The following is a 21,613-nucleotide window of genomic DNA, read 5'->3' on the forward strand; positions in this document are numbered from 1 at the left end:
GCTAGAATGATGGTGCCCTAAAAAGAAATAGAAGTTAAGAGGTTAGTTAAAATTTTGGTAGAGCACAGACCCAGTATTATTTTTTATATATCATAATTAATTTGACTGTGGGATATTTTGTCAGAGATGTCCAGCAGGAAATTTCCTTCCCACCTCCCCTGGCCAGGAGAGAAATGAATGCTATGTATCAAGATTTAAATACAAGCTATATCAATAGTACCAATAAATAGAATCAGGGACTGCAAATATTTATATTTATATACGTTAATCCATATGTGCTAATTCACAGATCCCTTCAGGCTCTATATTGTTTTAAATTGTAATATTATCTATGTTTTATTATACTTTTACTGAGTTAAATATTTCACAATCATATTTTAATCTGGTTCTACACATACTCAGGAATGTTACAGGATGCTTATAACTCATGGGTCACATATTTGACATCTTTGCTCTATGTAAAGAATTCTAAATATGGGTCCATTGACTCTTTGGATGGATTTCAGGAGTTCTTCATTTTTTTCACTTTTAAAAATATTTTGATAATCATTTTAATATAATTGATTTCCTTTGCATTCCTTTGCATTTGAAGCATTTAAACACATTATTCACTGAAAGGGTTCTTAAGACTTCATCAGACAGTCAAAAGGGTCAATGAAAGGATCAGTCGTGGGAAAAAAAAAGTGTTAACAACCTATAATCTATATAGAAAGGGTTTAAAATCCATGGGGGCTAATAAGGTTATGAAGAGAGATAATATAGAGGGAAGAAGAAAAAGTCCTATGATAGAGTCCTAGTATACATCTGGGGCTAAATATAAGTGATAAAAAAAAAAAAAGAGAGAGAGAGAGAGAGAGAGAGAGAGAGAGAAATCAGAAAGAAGGAAGAAAAATCAAGAATGAATAACATTACCAAAAAAAAAAAATCAAAAATCCATAGATAAGATAGTATCCAGAAGGATGAGATGATCAACAAGGTCAAATGATTCAAAAAAGGTCAAAGATAAAGTGTTCTGGTTGGTTTTCTGGAGGTATTGAGACTAGCCTTAGTTTCAGCTAAGTAATAACCATGAGAATAGCCAGGGATAAAATCCAAATTCTTTACTATGTCCTTCACAATCTAGGTTCCTTGCCTGGAGCCCAGGCTAGCTTTCTTGAGGTCCTCTGGAATGTGCTTTGGTTTCTGTGGGGGAGGCAGGAGGACCATTAAGACAGTCTCTGTCTTGAAGCCTGTCTTAGTCTAAGGGCTTGTGCTCCAGCCTCCAGCCACTGTGGTGGGAGATAGAATGAATCTGTCTGGCTCAGTTTGTCCCAGCTTATATGCTCTATTATAATTACATTATCACAGGTGTGAATCGAGTAGAACTATATTAAGTACTAAGTACATATACTGAACTAGAAAACTATTAATCACCATGCTAAAGTAGATAACCATTGTCTTATCAATTCTACTGACTTAACATCTTGTAAGAATCCTTGCTTCAAGTACAGAATTCTGGCCCATAACAGATAAGGAATAAGAAAAGACAACCGATTTAGTAATTAAGAGATAACTAGTGATCTTAGAGGGAGCAAGTTCAGACATGTGGGGAAAGAAGCCAAACTTTAAGGGAAATGAAAATTAGGAGGTTAGAAATTAGAAGCACTAAGTATAGACAGATTTTTTTTTCTCTCTAGAGGTTGCCCAGGAAAGGAAAAAGAAATATAAGATGATACATTGAGGGAATTGTAAGCCATTTTTAAGTGACCATTTTTAAAAGATAAGTCGTATTTGTAGAAAGAGATTGATTCTTACAGGAACCAAGAGGGAATGGGATAAAGGGTTTGAATAGAAGGGTTAGTAGCAAACTCTTCCTTTGAGACCAAAACAAAGAATCAGTGGGGCCCAGAGCAATACTATGGTATAGAACTGGGGAAAAGAGGAAGGCCACAATGGATGATCATCCAGCTTCCTCTTGAACACATCCATTGTTGGAGAATTTATATCACAGTGAGCTCATTTCATTTTTGAACAGTACAAATTGTTAGAAAGTTCATCCTTATATTGTTTCTCTTTCTAGCTACTATAGTTGGGCCTACGTTTGCCCTCTATGACCAAACAGAATATATCTAATTTCTTTTCTACATGAAATTCTTCAAATATTAGAAAACAGTGAAAATTTCCTCCAAACTTATCTCATTCTGTCTTCTCTTTCCAATTAAAATTTTCCCAGTTCTTTCAAATATTCTTTGCATGGTAAAGGTTTTAATCCTTCCACTATTTTGGTTATACTTTGCCTCATTCTAAAGTTCTTCTTAAAATGTTCGATCCAAAAATTAAAATAGTTCCCAAGAGCACTGAATTTCACTGCTGTCCAACAAGCAATTTAAGCAATATCTGATTGTGCAAAGCTTTAAATTCCTTATAGTTTAGCACTTGAAAAGAAAGTGTTAGCAGGTTTAGGGGAATACTGCAATTTCAGAATGGATTATTTTTCAAAAAAAATCTGCTGTCTATTTTCCTGACTTTTCTTTAGGGTCCTTCATATTGAGTTACTGACTCACTTCTTTCTCCTCAAGAGTGGGAGCCTGCAGAGTGGGTACTGGTTTTGATAGAATTTGTTACTGATGATCCTTGTACCATCTGCAGCCTTGGCAGTCTGACAGATAGCTCACCCAGAAAGATCAGCTCTGCCTTCAATGTCAATGTCTCCATCACCACCATGATCAGAAGCTAGAAGAAAGGAACAGATCTGGGAATGGAGGAAGGGAGTAGGAAGGGGACAGCAGTGGGTAAGCCACTAAGACATTTCTCCTCTCTGTGTTACACAGATGTAGCCAGAAGAAAGAGCAGATGGGGATGTCACTGCAAGAGAGTAAATAAGAATATGCTCTTAAATTAGGCTTTTTAATGTAGTAAATGGGTCCAAAGTTTCTAGATGCATAGGTATATTCCCTATCAACCCCATCCAAAATGCTCATTGCAGGTCAACAGATGGCTGGTGACATTTCATTACTATCTCCTTGGCCCAATTAGAATAACTGGTACTCCTAATTATGCCTTGCAACATCAAGATCTCAAAAAAATTCCATAAATAATATGACTTTACAATAGTTTGTAAGTAATTCATGACCATCCTCCCCACGTTTGCATGCATAAACACAAATTAGAGGGCTAAGTGGGAGAATGATGAAATTGTGAAATTAGAGCTTAAAGAGACCTTACAGGTCATAAAATATAAAGTATTCACTTTACAAATGAGGCAAAAGAGACTCTGAGAAATAAAATGACATTCCTAAGGTTAAGAACTAGCTACCTTTATGAAGCAGAGCCAAAATCTGAAACTAGCAATCTGACTCTGAAGTCTAGATCATGTTGAGACCTAGACTCATGCCTGCTTACATAATATATATATATATATATATATATACACACACACACATATATACACATACATATATATGTATTATACAACATCTATTATACAACATAGTCAGGAAGGGGGTACTTTGGTAACTGTTATTATTAAGTGTACTTTAGATGGGTTACTAAATTCTCAAAACAAAATAAAATATAGAACATTACAACTAAATTATGTGGGTTATTTAAAGAGTTATTCAGAAGCATTTTATCTTAAAGTCATTATGATAAACATCAGTTTTCATTTCTTTGTAGATTTTCAAAATGACTAGTTAACCAACTACAACAGATAGGGTATTTACATGTTCTGTGTCACAGTACAATACTTAGACAAAAACAGAAGCTAGGATCCTTCCTTCCTTTAATGACAAAGTCCAGATACATCATGGTCTAAGGTCCCAAGTATCCTAAGTAATTTACAGGCTCCCCAGATTCATTAATAATCATCTCAAAAGGTAGGCATTCCATTCAAAAGAAACATAGAAGCAAGAAATTAATAACAATGAGAATGAAGTAGGAGTCAGCAAACCTGAGATGATCTAATACCACTCTATCATTAACCAGTTCTGTGATGCATCAAAGTGTGACCTTTGTGTCTATATATGTGTAAAGTGCTTAGTAATATTAAAGTGATATATAACGTTATTTATTTTTAAAAGGAGAGAATTCCCCTTCTAACTCTGTTTCTAATTCTCAGGACTCAGCTACTGTTTTTCACTTAACTTCTCATTCTGGAACTATCCCTAGTTCCTAATCATTTTCATATCCTTTGGACTTCTCATCCTAAAACAAGCCTTTGATACCTTGAAATATCCCCTTTTCTCACTCTAAACCTCCCTCTATCTCTCAAGATTTCTCAATCTGGAACATTATTCCATCCCTTTGGCATCTGTCTTCCATAAATGAATTCCTTCTGAGACTTCCATCTGGGGGAAGGACTCAGTCAAGCCATCTTCTCTTTCTTTTTATTCCCTGTGTTTAGCTCAGAATGCGACACTAATAAGCACTTAATAAATACTTATCACTTGCTTTGCTGCCTGCCCCATCTATCTCACAAAGTTGTTGGAAGGATCAATTAAGGACAAAGAATATTCCTGAAAAGAAAAATACCTAAGAAGGAGAGAAAAAGGAAAAAAAAACTTATTGTGAAAGGATTGTGGTTCAAATCTATGTGATTTCTAACTATGTGATACTCTAGAATAAGAGGGAGGAGGGGTACAGATTAAATCTAATACCCCTTCTAGCAAAAAAGCCTATGGTCCTAACGTATTTTATTATTTTATTATAACCACTACTTATATTGAATCCTTATACATGTTTATGCCAAAGCGACCAATAACTATGGGTCTTCATTTGGAAATCCTGACCATAAAAAGCAGGTCAGGCAAAGTTAATTATTCTAAACATACATAGTATATTTCTCTCTCTCTCTGTCTCGCTCTCTCTCTTCCTTCTTCTCTCCCCCACCCTCCTCTCCCCCCTCTCTCCTTTCCCTCCCTCCTTTCCTTCTTGTTCCTGCCCCTGCCCCTGTCTCTCCCTCCTCTTCTTTCCTTCCTCTCCTTTCTCTTCCTCCCCCTTTCATCTCCTCCTCTCTTTCCTTCCCACCCTTTCCCCCTCTCTTTCCTTTCATTCCTCTTTTCTTCCCTTCCTCCCTCCTTTCCTCCAAGTTCCTCTCCTTTTTCTTCTCCCTCCTTTCCTCTCCCTCTTCTCCTTTTCCTTCTCCCTTCCCCCTCTCTACTGGTCCAATCAAAGTCACTGACAGACAAATCTCTTGACATCCCCTCCCCAATATGCCCCAGGCTAATATTGAGAAATACCTTAAAAATAGGTATGGGGCATAAAGTTCCATGGGCCCCCACTAGACCAAATCACGGGTGAATGATGTTTTCAGTGCTATCTTCTCATCCTTTCTTCCCTGTAGTTATGCCCCAACTTCTAGGAATAGATTGCCCTAATGTTCTTAGTGGTGATTTCCTATTTGCAGCATCCTCCTGATATTTTTTCAAAATAAAATTTTTTTCCACAAATAAAATTTCTACCTTCTCTGTGAATAGGTCCAATCCTTTTTGAAAGCAACTTGGAATTCTACTTAGTGACAACAATGTCTATAGTCTATAATCCCGACATTTCACTGCTGTGCCCACACCCCAAATTGGTCAAAAACACAGAAATCTCATATGTATCAAAATAATGATATCAGGGCTTTTTGTAGTAGTAAATAATTAGAAATAAAAGAGAAGCCCAATTATTGGGGAAAGATTAAATGAAAAACAGTACATAGTTGCATAACAATAGTTACATAAATTATGAAAATAGATGAACATGAAGAATTTAGAAAAGCATGGAAAGACATATGAATTAAGTGAAATAAGTAGAACCATGAAAATAATATAATAGAATGAGTCCAACAATGTAAATGGATAAAATAAACAAAGATAACCTGAATACTGTGTAACTACAATGATTAAGCTTGGGCCAAAGAAGTCAAGATAAAGCAACCTATTATGTGATTTATTAAGTACCTATTATGTGATAGGTACAATACAAACAAAATATATCTTCATCCCTTCTTTAGAGAGATTGGGGATTATGAGTATAAATTGTTGAATATTTTGTCACACTAAGTTAAAAGTATTAGTTTTACTTTTTTCCCCGTTCAATTTTATTTTAATTTTTTTGTTACAAGGGATGTTTTTCTGAACAGAGTAGGAGGAGGGGCATTTTTGGACATCGAAGTAACATAAAAACAAAATGTATACATTTTTAAATTCCTGTTTCTATTCCCTGGGAATCTTGCTGTCATATAGAGAAGTATATGATAAAATGATTCATACCAAAATATGTGTGACAAATAACTGATTAATCTGTTATCTTCATATTTGAGTACGTACCCTTCTGAAGAAAAATTTTAAAAATTAGGAAAAATAATAAGAAGTCAACCTTATAAGAAGAACGATATCGTGAAGAATCTTAGTCTACACCTCCTCTGGCTATTAGAAAATATAATAGCTGAGAGATCAAAAGAACAGCTGCTTCTTCAAAAGAAACACATGCACACAGAGACATATAAACACAAAACCATGACTTGCTCCTTTCAATCTTCAAATGAAGAAACAAATGCTTGTAGACATGCAGGAGAAATAATGTTAAGACACTAGATTAAAAAAAAAAAAACAAACCCAGATTTTCTTTGGCAACTCTTCTAGATATAGTCTAGAGGGCAGGATATATCATAAGAAAATTTGAGTTCAAAGGACATAGGATTGAATCTTTGATCTCAAATTCACTTTAGAAATAAATGCAGCACTCTGGAACACTAAAACACTTTAAGAGAGAGTTAACAGAAGTGCATTGTAGAAGGCTTTTCTTTAATTAGATAGCTAAACTTTTTTTTTTTTTTTTTTTTTTCCTGAACCCAGTCAACTGGTTCTTACTAATCATGTGATGCTAGGCAATTCACTTAACCTCTTTAGGTCTCTCTCCTCATCCACAAAATAAGAGGGTTTGAACTAGAAGACCTTTAAAGTCCCTTCTATGATTACATTGAAATAATTTTTTCCCAAATTCCAAACACAATTCTCAGTCTCATTTTTCTTTCATCTGACACTCCAGAGAGTGTCCAGAGAGAGAAACAGTTATTGGGGAGAAGGGTTATTTTTGTTTTCCCTAAAGTTTTGGGATCATCAGATTGTTAATTTTTATGTGGAGAGTGGGTTAGGCCCAAATAGACTAGAGCACTGATATGGTGAATAAGATCCCAGCAAAAAGCCAAGTCAATTCTAGCAACCCAATATCCAGATGGGCGATAGGGACGGGGTATTGACAGGATTATCTTGCTCCTAAGTGACTTTTTTTTTTTTTTGAGATTCTAGCATTAACAAGATTAATCAGTTACTGCTAAAGTAGTAATAATCCGAAGTTATTACTTTCTGAATCAAGCATACTTTTGCATAAAAGGTCCCACTTTCCCCCTTGTAAATTCCTAGTTCTGCTAGGGAACTTAATCTACCTTATGTAGTCTTCCCTTATAAACTGCAAATTCATTAAGAATTCTGCCTGCCTTGTGGTTTTATAATATAGCTTTTTGCCCCTTGAATGAAAGATGGCCTAAACCTGTGAATTCTTTCTAGATATCTAGCCACTTTCTTGAGTTCCTGAATCCCATCAACACTAGCTTCCAAAAAACATTCTGGCAGATCATGGATAGTCATCTAAAAGGCAAGCCTTTAAAACATACTAATAGATCTGGATCTACTGGCTGAGGACCCTTGACCTAACCAAACCAGTAAACCAGACAGACTGCAGAAGGACTAATTTACTAATAAACATTTCTCTATTCACATATTCTATCCTGGACCTTTGTAATTCCTCATTTGCTCCTGGCTCTCTTCAGATTCAAAATGTTATTCTCAAATAACAAAGCAGCCTTTATTAAAGTTTCAGAGTAGTCTCCTGCTTTTGTGAGCAGTATCCATATTAAACTGAATTGACATAAATTGAGAGGTTAATAAGGGAAATTCTAATTGAAAGAGCTAATTCACAACAACATTAGTTCCCCAAGTGCTAAACAACCCCTAAAGGCAGTTAAGGTCCGCTGCCTCCGGAACTCATTTCAAATCTCCTAATCTGCAGTGAAAGTTAGATCAACTGACTTTAAGTAGATTCAACCAGGTGTGACAAAAACAAAAGAAGTTAGATCATTGATCAGTGCAATAATGAGAAGACAAATTTACATAGTGCTTTAAAATCTGTAAAGGGATATATAGCAATTTTCTCATTTGAAGTTCACAATAACCCTTCAACTGCTGTTATTGCCATTTTTCCAGACCAAGAAACAATGGCAGAAAAGTGATAAACCAAAGGGAACAGAGCTAATAAGAGTTGTAGTTTGTAGTTCAATAAGCTTCTGGTTCAATCTAAGTCCTCTGACTCCAAATACAATATTCTTTCCATTACACCACACTAGCAAAGCACTATGGCAACAATCTGTTATTTCAAATCCTGTTATTTCCTTTTTGAAATCTCTCTTAAATTTGCTCCATACACTCTGCCACATAGTCTAGGCTTTCAGTGCATCATACCTAAATTATTGTTACTTCCTCCAATGTGTTGTCTCAGCTTTGAGTCATCCTTTTCCAATCCAATTGGATTAATTTTAAATTTAGCAAGTATTTATGAAGCACCCAAGATATATCAGGCTCTATATGAGGCTCTGGGGATAGAAACAAAATTCCTTCTTCCCTCAAGGTAATTTTATTCTACTGGTCCCCTTCCCTACTGTTTGACCTTCAAAGATGAAAGGATTTATAACTGAGAAGTGCTTTAGAAGCCACAGGTGAGAAAAAAAAAATCCTATTACCTACTACAGCAAGTTTAAATTCTTTTACTTGTTAAGGCCTTCCACTCTAGTCAGATTCATCTCACCATTAGAGTTAGATTTTAGATTAATAAACATTCATTAATCCCCTAGTAAATGCCAGCTACTGTGCTGGTGCTGTTGCAAATATCTCATTTGATTCTCACAACAACTCTACAAAGTAAGCGCTATTATTATCTCCAATTAAAAGATAAGAAAATTGAGGCACACATTGACTTGCCCAGGGTCATAGAGTTAGTACATGTCTGAAGCCAGTTTGAATTCTGATCTTCCTGACTTCAGGCACAAGGCTCTCTATCCACTGCTCCACCTAGTTGACTCATTACTGTCTCCATACCAAGCTCCTTCCAACATCCCCATCCATTTGTTTCTCTTTTGATTTCTGCCTAAAATATCTTTGTGTTCTTTCTTCCCCATCAAACCAATCTTTAAGACTTTAAACAAGTCTCATCTCTTCCATGAAGGCTTTCTTACCTCTCTCTCTCATTTTTTTCTTATTACAGAAAAAAAAATAATAATTCAATATATTTATTTAGCACTTTATATAGTCTCAGAAGTTCTTTCTTCATAAGAACATTAGGAAGTATTAAAAATATTAATGCATTTTGCAGCTGATAAAATGAAGACTCAAAAAGCTGCACTGACTTTACTAAAGTCAGCTAAAAAGTGTCAGAGATTGGTTTTAAATTTACAGGGATCTTGCCTGATTGGAAGTCTATAGTGCTAATACCTAATAGCTGGATGTGCTAATAAGCAGCAGCAGAACCAAATGAGGGCCTAGGGGCTTGTGCTTAAGGTAGAAATCCTAAAACCCAGAAAATATGTTATTAAGATAGTACCAAGAGAGGGGGCGGAAAGAGAGAATTGATCAAAACCAATCATATCAATTGGATTAATCTTCTGCTAAACTATTTTTTTTTTTTTGCTTAGCCATTATGAAGTCAATATTTTCAAGAAAATACTTAGTAGAGTAGGATCAAACCTATATATTTCATAAAACAATTGAACTGGGAGAAAAACAAAAAGACTATTTGGGATACTCCAAAACAATGGAGTAGAAAGGATAGATGGCAGGAGACCTGCCCAGCTTGGACAGATCGCATTCTCTCTCATCCAAGGAGGGGTTTCGGTTGGGGTATTTTAGTATAAGTTATGAAACATGGTATCAGAACGAAGAGGTCATTGGTCGATGAGAACAAGGGTCTTTGAAACAGATGGCATCGCGCAATAGCAATGTCTGAAGTAACTAAAGAGCTCAACTGGACCAAAGCAATAATCTAAAGAAAAAATTAAGTCAAAACCTGGGACAGTAAGCAGAAAAAAGACTCATAAATTCAGGTTGATACCTGGTGAGCTATATGGTGTTATATTAGATTAGGAAAATTTCAATCTGTCATACTTAACAGGTGCATAAGTTTAAGTAAGAAATGTATACAGCCTGGACCTAGCCTCCACCTTCTCCTGAATTCACCTCAGCTAGCGAAGTCACCCTTATTTAATTTTTATAGCAATTATACCTGGTGGCAACTGTCATCCAGCTTTCAAAGAATAACAAATCATAGTGTATTTCTATATCAAGGGAAAGCTGTAATGGGAAGCTTCAAAAAAAAAAAAAAAAAGTACCTACATATATATATGCAAAGTTTAGAGCAAAAAAAAAAAAATTATATATAATCCCAGGATTGAAAGTCAGTTTAAGAGTCATTAGATAATCTTTATTTTCGAAATGCCCATTATGTATAGGGCTAGTCCACTGTGTGTAGGGCTAATTGACCTTGAAAATAGATTAAGGAGAAATAATCTAAACATTTCTAATGAAAAGATCAGTCTTGAATTCAAAATTTGACATTCAAACACAAGACAAGAGAAACCAAAAAGGTAATCATGGAAAAAGAAATCATAATTGCAATACAGGGGAAAATGGAAGAATTTTTAGACAACATATCTCACGTCTAAACTGGTTCAAAAAGGGAACTATATATACACGCAATCTGCATCCAGAGAAAGAACTATGGAGACTGAATGTGAGTTGAAGTATAATATCTTAACTTGTTTTTGTCTGTTTCTTCTTTCTCATGGTTTTTCTTATTTGTGCAAGAGACACTTAATACAGGCACACGGAGTTAAGATAAAAGGCTAGAGCAGTATCTATTATGCATCAGCTGAAGTAAAAAAGATAAGGTAGTAATTATGGTCTCAGACAAAGCAAAAGCAAAAATATACCTAATTAGAAGAACTAGCCAGGCAATAATCAGGATATTGCTAAAACATTATCATAGACAATGAAGTATTCTTAAAAGTAAACATATATGCACCAAGTAGTCTAGCATCTAAATTCTTGAAGGAAAAGTTAAATGAGTTACAAGAGAAATAAACAGTAAAACAAGAGAAAATAAAACAATAAAAATTTTTAAAAAAACAGTATAGTAGTAAGAGACCTCTTAGATTTTTAATCTGAATGACTGGAAGAATGTGGTATATTGGACAAAAGTAGAGGTATCAGAAGGAGGTGTGGTTTCAGGGAAAAGACAATGAGTTCTTTTAATGACTCCAAGCTTCTGCCTGCCTAAAACAAGCTTCTTCCTGCCTTCTTAATACCAATATTTTCCCAGTGACTCTTCTTGATTATGAGTCATGGAACAACGCAGCTCCAGAGAAGTGACATTAAGGGTTATCCAAAGAACAACAGAGATGAATGTGGTAAGAATGAGCAGCCTAAACACACTATAAATGAGGAAAAGCACAGGGGAAATGGCATACACAGTATTGTCAGAGTTACAGGATCAAAAGAAAAACACATCAACCATATAGCAAGATTGTCTATTTCCTCCATTGGTTCACATGACCTCAAGAAATAAAAAAGGAGATCCTCAGACCACTTAGTGGGCATCTCATAGCAAGTTTAGGAACAGATTTGTACTAGAGTAATAGGAAGTGAGCAGGGATACGTGGCTTGTGAAAAACACCTTGGAGAGAATATACACATGGATGACAGATATTATATATCCATTGTAGTCAACCTCCTCACTTCCCAGTACTTACATCTTCACTCTATTCATCCATAAAAAGTATTATACTCTTTTATGTCATCATCATTCACCAATATTTTGCCACCATAATGAAATTCCTCTAACCATAACTTTCCATTTCTCTTTGGATCTCATCCTACCCTACTAAAACTAGTCTCTGTCAACACTTGAATTTATCATTCCATCTACCCTCCTTATTTTCCCAACCCAGACTTGTATCCTGGTTTCATTTTCCTGCCTTGACCTTGCGGTTAATCAGTTCTTTTTTGCTATGCTCTTGAATTTCTTGCCCCCTTGTCCAAAGAAGACAAGAAAAGCTAACTATCTATTGCTCCCATCAGCCATCATCTTTGCTCTTATTCAGCCACAGTTAAACACTGACGGAAGTCAAGTAATTGTTAACTGAACTAACTTCAAATTTACCTTATTTAATCTTCACTCCTGCACGTCAATTATTTTTACTCTTTGCTGATTCCAATCTGTCTTGTCTCTACTCAAGCCATCTAAACTGTTCCCATCTCCCACTCTTTCTATAGAGGACTTTATCTTCTACTTTATTGAAAACAAACAAACAACAACAACAACAACAAAAAAAACAAAACAACAACAAAAAAAAAAAAAACAACCCTAGCTTTATATAGCACTTTGAAGTTTGTTTTACATATATTATTTCACTTGATTTTCAAAATAACCCTGTGATATAGTTGCTCTTATTATCCCCATTTTCCAGATAAGGAAAATGAGGTTAATTTAACCATAAGAAATGTATGCAAGTAGGATAATTATAGTTATCCCTTCTACATCACAGGGGTTAGGGGTACCGCATTTCCTCCCCTTCCCATCAATCTCTTCCCCTTCCCACACCATGATCTACAAACTCCCATAAAAATTCTCTAGCCTCCCTTTATATTAGTTCCTTTTTCATCATGATTTAACATCTGAAATACCCTCAATATCCTCCTCTATTCTCTGCAGTTTCAGAAAATAGATGGCTCTTCTCTTTCCTAAGGTAACCCTTCTACTTGTGCCTCAATTCCATCCCCTATCCTGTCTTCCAACATCTCATCTTTTTAATTTCCTCTTTCTGATTTTTAGTCTCTCTCCCTGATTCTTTAAAATATCCAAAATGTTCCTCATCCTTAAGAAGTATTTATTTAATCTTTGTTTAATCTCTCTCCCCCATCATAGCCAAATTCCTAAGGCAAAAAAAGTTGCCTATACTTGACTTCCATTCTCCTCTTCTATCCATTCCTCAATCCTTTGAAATCTAGCTTTCTTTCCCACCACTAAATTAAAGCCTCTCTTTCTCTTCCAAACAGTGCAATCAACTTCTTTTAACCACCTTCTTATCCTTGGAGAAATCTCCACCCTGAAGGCCTGTTTTCCGGATAGGTGATTCCTTTGCCCAAGGCATTCTTTCAGGATAGGCTCCAGACATTCTCACACCCCTCCCCCAACTCAACTCACCCTCCCCAACATTCTTCTTCCTCCTCACCTGTATACCCTTCCCTTCCTCCTCCAATTTTTCAGCTCCCATTTACTTCAGGGTTAAGATTGTATTGCTTACCTTTTTTTTATACTCACACTGCTAAACATAATGCTTCCTTCCCTAGTTATGCCCACTCCTAGTTCTCCCACTACCTGCCTAAACAATGTTTCTCAGCGTGCTTTGTTGGATTTTCATGCACATCCAGCCTTCCATTTGGAATTATACCAAAATGCCCCTTCTGGGCCCCCTTTTCCTCACTATGACATTTTTGTTGGTGTTCTTGTCAGTAATTTCTACTTGTTCTATGTATCTGATATTCAAATCTTTACATACATTTCTGTATCCAACTCTTGACCCTATCTGAAGTTTTCTTGGCAAAGATATTGCTGGGATTTGCCATTTCCTTCTCCAGTTCATTTTACAGATGAGGAAACTAAGTTAAATACCTATTAAGTGTATTGTTCAGGATTAAACATACAGTAACTGCCTGAAGCTGCATTTGAACTCATGAAGATGAGTCTTTCTGATGACATATTTACATTTATTGTATTTTTATTTATATTTTTATGTGATGATTTTCTTCTTTTTAATATAATAGTTCTCTCTGCGAGAAAAGGTTTCTCGAGGAGATTTTCTGGAGGCAGCTTTCGTTTCAGTTAAGAGTAAATAATCACCCAAAACGCAGCCAGGTGATAAAAGTTCAGATCTTTTATTGTCTCCAAAATAGCCTGGTCAGTTTAGAGGCCTATCTCTCTGCTTGTTTCCAAGAGCTCCCTCTGAATGTCTTCAAATCCAAAGGTTTGTCCTTCAGTCCTCCAGTCAGCCAAGTGGAAAATGGAAAGGAGCTCTCTTGCCTCGGAGAGAAGGCTTTGTCCTTTGCTTCTGCCTCTGCTTTCTTCAGCCTCCAATCCAGCTCCAAGTTGAATCTGCCTTGCCTCCGAGAGAGGGCTTCTGGCTCTCAGTCTCCCAAAGTGCTCTGTGTCTGCACCAGAGTGCTCCTCTCCAATCCAGCTGAACTCTCTTCCGACACCAGTCAGCCAAGTGGAAAATATTGGAATGAATCTCTCTTCACTGGGCTTATATATGACTCTTCTAAAAGGATGGGATTATGGGTTTTCTCCCATAGTGCTCTCTGGCCCTAAGAGCTTCAAGGGAGGTGTGAATTCACAAAGTTACAAAGTTTGCTTTGTGAATCTCCCATACTTGTGAATTCCAATGAGTAAAGGTGTAAACACAAGCATTGTATTAATTAGTTCTACTTAGTACCTGGTTTCAGGTTCTGGCCCAAAGCATCAACTCTAATGAGTTAGCAGTTTGTAAAGATTCCAACATTTATATAATTCATTATATATTATATGATTCATTATATAAATTTTATTTTTGTTTATATTATATAATTATTATATTATATATTATAATTTATATAATTCATTAAGTTTTGCATAGAACTTTATATATGTTAGCTCATTTGATACTCACAACTCTATAAGGTAGGGTTATTATTATTATTAAACCCATTATACAGAAAAGGCTAAAAGGGTTCCTCAGCAGTAAATGACTCAGGCAAGATTCAAACTCAGATTTTCTGATTCCAAGGCCCACATTGTGTTGTTTTTACTTGCCACTTATTTGCCTCATTGTGTTTCCAAGCAATCTTTACAGAGGAATTACATGTTATTTCCCTTCCCATACAATATGCTAGTTTAATTGGCCTACTTGCTACAAGGCCATTCTATCAATATGAGCTATGGTTCTAGGATACCCTAGCTCCTTCAAGCTCTCATGCTATATTCCAGTGGTTCTCAAAGTATGGTCTAGAGAATCCTGGGGATCTCTGAAACCCTTTTAGAGGGTCTACAAATGCAAAAATAGTTTTTATTTCCAATATAGTAAATGTCTATAAATATAATCCAGATAAACAAAAACTCTTTGGAGAGATCAATAATTTTTAATAGGATAAAGATACTGAAAACAAAAGTTTGAGAACCACTGCTATTTTCTATAAGAAGCCCTTAGTGAACTTTTCACCTGTTAGGTCTCACACATTACCCTTGCTTCCAACATTATTTTTTAATTTGAATGAATTTACATATTGTCACCTACTTCACCTCCATCACCAAGAGAAAATATGCTTCTTGAGAACAAAGACTATTTTGATTTTTTTGTCTTTCTGTCTGAACTCCAAGCCCAGTGCTTGGCGCAAAGTAGGGGCCAAATAAATATTTGATGAATTTAATTGCTCCATTTTCTCTCTTCCAAACTATACACTCTTCAGATAATCAATGTACCTTCTAAAATGTGTCAGACATATTGAGATATAATCTACCAGGCATGGGTACAATGATACAGTTGCCTCCTTTGTTCTGACCATGCCATACTTCTATTAATAAGACAGTATTAGTTAGCTTATCTGGCGGCCACATCATGCTGCCAACTTATGCTGAGCTTTCCTGGCATTTTTTGAAGAGTTCATGATTTCAGGGATATGGGGACTTACCACCCCTAAAACAGCCTACCTCTCTCTCCTTCAATGAATAGTTAGTTCTTTATGAATGGCCATGGTCAAAAGGAAAACCATTTTTCTGGCAAGAATCTCTCCTAACTTAGTTGGACAAGTTCTTTGACAGATACAATCCATCAGCATGCATTACTCAGAGCCTTTCTAAGATTAGTAGTTCATATTAAGACTTGCAATATCTTGGCAAAGTAGGAGTTGCTTCTGCCTTTTAAGGAGAATGGGGATTTAGTTGATGATTGCTTCCTAAGGATCTGACTCATGTTGAGCTGTATTAACCAATGTATCTGCTATTCCACCCAGCTTCATTTGTTGTGCAATTTTGCTTAAGAAAGGATCTCAAGGTTGGCTACTTTTTTACTTATTTTGAATATGTTTCTATAATCATTTGATTCTATTTTTCTTTACTCAGTCACTGTGACTGATACACATCCTCTTAACTCACATCCTTTGTAATTAATGTCATATGTTTCAACATAAGTTTTCAGGACTAATTGTGTCTCTACTACAATGGTATATATTTCTGTTCTTAGATTATGTCCAATTTTAATTAATTGGATTTAAAAAATAAGCATAGGTTGTCCTTTTAAAAGTCTTAATACACTTAAAAGTTTTATGGACCCTGCTCTGTGAAAAACCCAAGGAATACCAAATCAAATAGAAACTGGTTCTGCCTAAAGGGAATTTATAATTCCCCCATAGGAAAGTAACATGATTATAGATTAAAATTAGAGTAGGTTTCAGAAGCAATTTAAAGCAACACTTTAAAAAAATAGTTTTTTTAAACTAAATTTTTTTTAAAGTTAGAGGTATTGTTATTCCCCCATGGTGATACACTTAATAAGTGACATGGGTGACATCTGAACCCAATATTTAAGACTCTAAGTTCTAGCACTCTATCCACTAAGACCATGCTGTCCCTCCAAGATAAACACAAACTTCCAAACTTTTAAGTAAAAGGATCTCTAGCTAATGAACTAAATACAGCACTGCTCAGATTAGATAAAAGAAACTATGTGATACTATCTTAAATTCATCTAAGGCTAGAAACAATCCAGATAGGTATCTTTTCCATATCACCACCAAGATTTCAAAAATCCTGAAACAAAATTACAATTTAATTCAAATTCTTCAAGAAAGGGAAGCTCCTTATCATCCTTGGAAGTATGTACCAATGTCTTCTAGAAACAGGAGGTCCAAGTGTTCTCTGTTACCCAAATCAGCACTAAATCTATTCTTGTTCCCTTGATTTCATTCTAAGTCTCTTTCCAAATGTCCCATATACATGATATATAATGACAAATGGCATTCATGTATATATGCATATATTATATACACACACAAATTTACACATAGTATTCATGTATATTTGGCTAGCTGTCCTTTGTTTTTGAATAGAATCAAAATGACATCACTATGTTATAATCATGTTATAGTGTGTCTGTATCAAAGATCAGTATGAGCTTGGAATGTTCTGACACAGGTTGGGCACAAATATATTGTCCATGTAAACATTTTGGGTGAATTCTCCAAATTTATCCATCTCATGTTTCTTTTGAGAGTTTCAATTCTGCTTTGCTCATAAAATTTCTTCTTTGATGTAAGTACGCCATGTTGAATGGTCCTGTGCCAGCATCTCCCATGTCATGCAACAGATTCCAAAAATCTTCAGAGAGACCTTGAGAGTCCTTGCAAAGCTTCTTCTGACCTCCCTGTGAGCACAGGTGAGCACACGGTATATGTACCATTATTCCTTTAAGAATTCTGGGAGGTTTTACAGATATTATTATCTCCAGTTTACAGATACCAATAAGTACTTATTATGTATCAGACACAAGGACATAGGGACAAAAAACAACAGAGTCCTTGCCCTTGGGGAGCTTACTTTGTGAAATATAATCTGGAATACAAATGAGAAGCAAAGGAAATGTAACTACCTTGGGGCCATACAACTAGTAAACTTCAGAGAAAAGTGTGGTGATTCCCAGATACCACTAGCTACAGGAAAAACTTCTTTAAAGATCTGCATCTCTCCCCACTCCCACTAATTCCACCTATAATATAATATTCATATTTCCTTATTCTAATGCTTGAATTTATATTTTTCTATTGACCTGTCTTATCTTCCCTTTTAGAACATAAACTTAATGAGAAAGACTATGTTTTATGAAAGGGCTTCCAAGCCCTGGTTGAGTATTGAGCAACGTACCCTGTGTGTGTTGAGTACATTCTTGTCAAATGGCTAAAGATAAAGACATCTTCCATTATTATAAAAGACTAGCAGAGCAATAGTAGAGGAGGAAAGGGATAGCACACACATCCCCACCCACCTACCCATCCAACTCACAACTGAAGTATCCTCTTACAGCTTTTCTCTATTAGCAGATCTTTAAAGAAAGAGAGCATCTCTTCAAATGGCTGCTCTGCCTGCACTGGCTTTCACTTGTTGAAGTGGGTTGTACAGGAATCATCCTGCACCCACACTTTAGAAAAATCAGACTAAATATAGCCAGGTTTGCTTTCATCTCCACGCTGCACAGCTAAGGAGGGTGTCACTACTGCATTACACACCAGAACATGATGGGAAAGCCAGTGTGGATAACAATTAAGCTTCAGCATTGGCACCTGTAGTTTAACAAAGGCAGCCTTCAGATGGGAAGAAGAGTAGTCTTAGGAAGAGGTTATCTGGAATTGATAGAAGGTATCAAGGGTGATTTTCAGAGCTCATCTCTAAAAGACGCAGGAAGAATTTTTTTTTTTTTTAAGAATGTGTCTTTAATGTGTAAGAACAACCATAAAAAGGTCAAAGAGAAAACATGCCTTTTCCCCCTAAGCAGAAATGAATAGGTAATATCACAAGTAGCTTAAAATTTACATTCTAATCTTAACTTCTTTTTTTTAAATTATGGAATAAATAAGCATTTTCAAAATAGTACAATAAAAAATTATTTTACATGAAACTGCAAATCTAACATATTCCTTTTGAATATACAACAAAATTATCATGTACATTCTTAGTTGCCATTCTGGGATGTCTCCTCCAAAATAAAGAAGTCAATCAAAATAAGTGAGTAAATAGTTCTCTTCAGCTAAATACAATTCCCCAAGTGATAGCTCTTTAATAAGAGAAGGCTTTTGCTCCAAATTGTGTGTTCTTTTCAATCAATGGCTTCCTTTTACATCAATAATCAAGAGAGTTTGGCTTGTGTTATGATTTTAAGAATGACCCAACTTAATCAACAATGGAGTTGGAGAAGGAAAGAACTTCAAAGATCATCTACTCTGACCCCCTCCTTTCTTTCACTCAAGAATTTCTTCAGAGCTTTTTACATTCAGCTTCTAAAGAGAAGATCCACTGATTAATTTAACAGATATTTATTATGCATCTATTAAGTGCTTAATCACAGGTCTAGTTGCTGAAGAAGATACAAAATTAAGAATTAATTAACACACTTTCAGTCATTTCACAGGAGCTTACAATTTAATGGAAGGGCAAGATAAAAACACAGATAACTAGAATACACAAATACTACAAAATAAACACATTAAAGAGGTGTAAAAACAAGGTACTATATTTGGTTGGGTGGAGGTAGAAATCAGAGAAGGCCTTTGAGTGGGGCTTTGAAAAGATTAGTAGAGATTCCAAAGATAGAGAAGGAGAAAGATTTAAATAGAATACTAAATGAATCTCCTTCTTCCAATTAATAAGTAGTCCTTTCACTAGACCCCAAAGAGAAGACCCCACTATATCAGTGGTTGTTTTCTTGGTTTCCAGATGTCTTTTACATCTCCCCAAAGTCCTTTGCTAAGGTTGAGGGAAAGGTGAACAGGTATACAATATCTTGCAGAATTTCATCCCCCCACCCCATATATTGATTGGCTGATTTTTTAACTTCATCTTTCTCTTTCTTTAAAAAATAAACTACTACAACAACAAAACACCTTTATTATAAGGCATGACTCTCAGATTCTCAGAGAGGACATAGGAAGAAGTTATAAGAGGAAAGATAGGCAGCTTTAAAATATTAAAATGTTGTTAATTTGTTAAATTGTTAAAAATTATTTTTAAAAGTGATTATTTTAATAACCTACAAAAATAAATCTTTGTGAATATAACTAAGTGTTACTATAGGGCAGGCAGAGGAGAGAAGTTGGCAGAGAATCTGTGGATATATATATATACTTTCATGAGTTACTGCTATTCAGGATGCCTCATTATCTAATTCAAAAGGAGATTTTGCCTTGAGATAGGTGGACAGCACCTGTTCTTTAATTTTCCAAATCCAGCTACAAAGCCTATGAACCAAACTTTCTTTTGCCTATTATTTTATTTCCAAATTTGGAATAACTAGACCCATTACATGACAAGAATAGTTTTGATATCGCCTAGAATTGGCAGGCTTCATTTGCTTTCAAGACTTTTCTATAGCATCCCTTACCACTAGTCTACACAATCCATCCTTTTCCTTGGCCCAAACAGTTTCACAATCATTCCTCTCCATTCAAAGCTTCTTAGAACTTTGTTCTCTTCTTTTTTTAATTGGGATATTTAATATCTAAATATATTATTTCATCAAGTTACTGCTATATTAGGACCCTATACTACAATAAATACTGACTATATCAGTGGTTGTTTTCTTGGTTTCAAACCACTCAAAAGCAACTAACTTCATGCAGAAAAAAACAAGTGGATGAAAAATGTCTATTGCTTATATTTATGATGTAATTACACAACTATAGGTTGACCATCTCCATCTCTATTTATATATCAGTAGAGCTGTACAAACGGATACCTAGTTGAGCCTAAATTAAACAGGGATTAGATAGTCTTCAGGAAATTTTCCTTAACAATCTCCAAATTCTTCCATAAATGAAGGCACAAATTTCACAAAACACTATAAAGTCCAAGGAATTAAAAGCAAGTCACATAAAGGGCAATTGAGAGATGATAGGTATGAACAGGCTACAATATAATAAATAAAAGACTTCAAAGAAGATCAGGAGTAAAAAATGTCATTGAAGAAATGGAAAATCAAAAAAGAAGAACAAGGAATTACAGATACTTAGCTCAACTGCTACACTGGGATGCTTGAAATGTGAGAAATCTCACAGTACATGTGGTAAATCCTTTGGCATGAAATTATGGGAAAATAATTCCTATCAATTCCTATCCCAGAATTGAAAGAATGGACAAAGACATGAGGATTATTATCTATATCATTTCAAGGTTCACTCAAATCAATGTAATCACAAATCTATTAGAAAATTGAATTGTTTTTTTTTACTTTTTTTGTATCATACTTATTTGTATATATGTAGTTTTTCTTTCCTCTCCCCTCCCTGCATAAAGAAGGAAAGATGTGTCCTTTGTATATCTGTATCAAGAATGCCTTGCACATCGTGTTTTATAAATGTCTAGTGAATTGAACAATTTGATCCCACAACTAGACCATAATATGGGGGAGAGGAGAAGAGCATGTTGCAGGGAGTCTTACTCATATTTAAATCTTCTACAATACTCAACATAGTATATGTAGGCTTTTAATATTTCTAGATTTTGTGGTTCCTACTTATCATAGCTCACTCTTCTTTTTTCAATCCTAATTCTGGAAAAGTCTGATGTTAATACAGCACTGGATTCAATATTTACTTAAGTTAAAATTAAAAAGTAATAATTATTCCCACTTACAAATGAAGAAACTATCTCAGAAAGGCTGAGGTAGTTGTCCAGAATCTAATAGCTAGAAAGCCTCTTGGGCAGGATTTAAGCCCACATCCATTCTGTTTTTACCCTAAACTCTATT

At 35.2% G+C, this 21,613-nt stretch overlaps 1 protein-coding gene across 3 annotated transcripts in view; it reads right to left on the bottom strand.

Moving 5' to 3' along the window:
- Positions 1–21,613, bottom strand: part of SAMD12 (sterile alpha motif domain containing 12) — a 494,473-nt gene that overhangs the window by 468,299 nt on the left and 4,561 nt on the right. The window lies entirely within an intron of this gene.

The sequence above is a fragment of the Antechinus flavipes genome, chromosome 1 (assembly GCF_016432865.1).
Source record: "Antechinus flavipes isolate AdamAnt ecotype Samford, QLD, Australia chromosome 1, AdamAnt_v2, whole genome shotgun sequence".
Taxonomy (NCBI): Eukaryota; Metazoa; Chordata; class Mammalia; order Dasyuromorphia; family Dasyuridae; genus Antechinus; species Antechinus flavipes.